Here is a 3136-nt window from a genome sequence, read left to right on the forward strand (position 1 = left end):
TGCATAGCGCGGCAGCGTATCGCCGACGATCACGTTAGTGGGGCAGATATGTAACAAAAATTGCTCGAGATGTTCACATCCGGCAGAAAGTTTGAAATTTTGCATACAGGGGTATTTTGACATGCTGAGTTCAAAAATTGGTGGATCCAAGAGGTCTGACCAATGGAGCAGCCGCCATCTTGAATTCCAATATGGCCGCCATGACGAAACATTGAACATTACTATCTATGGTTCCAAGTGACCTATGGCCCTGAAATTTGGTACACAGGTGCATTTTGAGATAATGAATTCAATAATGGAAAAATTTGAAATGTATGACAAACCTTATGGCCGCCATTTTGAATTCGAATATGGCTGCCAAGATGAAATGTTGAAAATCCCTATCTTAGGTTCTAAATGACCTGTGGTGCTCAAATTTTGCACACAAGGGTATGTTGACATGCTGAGTTCAATAAGGCAATAATTTAAAATGTCTGACAAATGGTATGGCCACCATTTTGAATTCCAATATGGCCGCCAAGACGAAATGTTGAAAATTCTGGGTTCTTTGCAAAAGCAATACCAATTCAATGGATCCCTGGTTGACGAATCATAAAACAAGTCAAAGAGCTCATTTCAAAATATATTTCGTACCAGTTGGCAGCCGTAATATGCTGCAAGCTTTTTTCCATCCGTTTTACTTCTCCGACTGCTCATCTCGGAAGCATTGTCCAGAGCAGAAACATAGTTCTGTGCATGGTTGATGAGCAGCAGAACATTTGCAATTTCCAGCACACCGTTTTTTACACTTGCACTTGATCAGCTCTTGGCACCCTTTTGACGCCTCTGGTATTACTGTCCAAAATGGATGCCAGACATCATCTTCATTTTTAGCCCATTCCCAATCTGCAGGTGAAGGCAGCTCTGGGTTAGCAATTTGCGACTCTCCCCAGATGTGACCGGCCTGAAAGACTGCCCTCTTCACATGTTGACGCAGTGCCTCTTTTGTCGGTGGAATATTTTCCGATTGCCGATTTCCCTGAGCAAACAGCTGCTTGTGTACTTCATTCACTTTCTTCAGAGGGGAAGTTCTACTGTACAGAACAACGAAGAACCTCTCTATGTTGTCCATGTCATCATATGTTACTTCCGCTGGTGCATGTGAGAGATGATTGAAGACCTCCCCCAAGTTTGGCATGGAATTCCATCTGCTCCACACAGTATTTTTGCCAATCCTACATATGGCAGAAACAGTATTGCATCCGGAAACAGTATAAAACATAAAAAAATTTTTATTGGAATGTCATGTGAATGTTCAGTTCCGGCAGAAAGTGTTAAATTTCGCATACAGGGGTATTTTGGGGCGCTGAATTTCCCAAATTTCTACTGCCTTCGACAAAATTACAAACCCATCAGTATATTTGAGATGCAACAATTTTCCAGTTATTATAATAATGCTCAAATGATTTAACATTATGACATTACCGTACACTGTGCTAGTAAAGCAATGAAAACATCGATGTTTGTCTTGGCGGCCATATTGGAATTCAAGATGACGGCCGGTCCATTGGTTGGATCTCTTGGATCCGCCAATTTTTGAAATCAACGCCCCAAAATACCCCTGTATGCGAATTTTCACACTTTCTGCCGGAAATGAACATCTTTTCACATATCTGCCCCACATCATGGCATAGCCTATAAAAAGGCTGCCGCTCGACGATTCAAATCATAACCGCACTAGACATCGAAGTGTCAAGGCCCTGTCACACCTTGACGTTTTAGCCAGCGTATTCCGACGTACGAAAAATTTGCCGAATACGCTGGCACACGTCGAATACGTTATGGGTAAGTTTTGTATACGTTAAGAGCACGCTGAAGCATGCTGAAGCATGCTGGCATATGTTGGAGTACACCGAGCACGTCGACAAATTTTAACATGCTCAAAATTTTACGACGTATGCCAGCGTATGACTCACACGTTCCGCATACGCTGGCCATAAGTTGTAGGCACATTTTGCGATCGTTGACACACGTCGACACACGTTACTTGTAAGTTACTCATAAGTCGAAACACGTCGAGGTAATGTTTAGCGTACCCCAAACTTATTTCTAACCTATGAGTAACGTGCTTTGAACCTATGAGTAACGTATCTCCAACGCATATTGACGTATGTAGACGTATTTGACGTCTTCCGGACGACCACAGAACTTACTGAACATGTTTCTAACTTACAGCTACCGTATAATGGCGTATTGGCAGCGTTTAGGAGAATTGAAAAAAAATGGGGTTCACATCGGAGGAACCTGTCAGTGTTCCAGACTCCATGGTTTTTTTTTTTTGTCTTCAGCATGACAGTGATGTTGACACTTCGATTTCTAGTGCGGTTATGATTTAAATCGTTGAGCGGCAGCTTATTAATTATATTATATTATAACCGCACTAGAAATCGAAGTGTCAACATCACCGTCATGCCGAAGAAAAAAAAACAAAACCATGGAGTCTGGAACATTGACGCTAAACATTACCTCGACATGTTTCGACTTATGAGTAACTTACAAGTAACGTGTGTCGACGTGTGTCAACGATCGCGTAACGTGCCTACAACTTATGGCCAGCATATGCGGAACGTGTGAGTCATACGCTGGCATACGTCGAAAAATTTTGAGCATGTTAAAATTTGTCGACGAGCTTGTCGTACTACGACGTATGCCAGCGTGCTTCAGCGTGCTCTTAACGTATACAAAACTTACCCATAACGTACTCGACGTGTGCCAGCGTTTTAGACAAATTTTTCATTCGGCGGCATACGCTGGCTAAATCGTCAAGGTGTGACAGCGGCTTTAGCGATGCAACCACAGAGCTTACTTCATTTTAAAAAAAAGTTTTTTGAATTGAATCTTTTTCTCAATGATCATTCCAATATCGTCATCGTCATCATCAGTTTCTCTGAGAAGAGTTGGCAGAACGTTCCAGCTCTGGACTGTTCCATTTGACCCATTGGCTGTGTATGGTTACCATTGTACCTGGTATTTAACGTTCATGAACAAAGCTAATGTAGATCATGTTCGGAAACACAAAAGAGGAGATGTAAAGACCCTTCCCATGTACTTTCTCCTAAAACTGTGTGGGATAAGGTGCTCTATGAACTTTCCAGTT

The sequence above is a fragment of the Eptatretus burgeri genome, chromosome 15 (genome assembly GCF_056783735.1).
Source record: "Eptatretus burgeri isolate ZD-2024b chromosome 15, Ebu_testis_v1, whole genome shotgun sequence".
Lineage (NCBI taxonomy): Eukaryota > Metazoa > Chordata > Myxini > Myxiniformes > Myxinidae > Eptatretus > Eptatretus burgeri.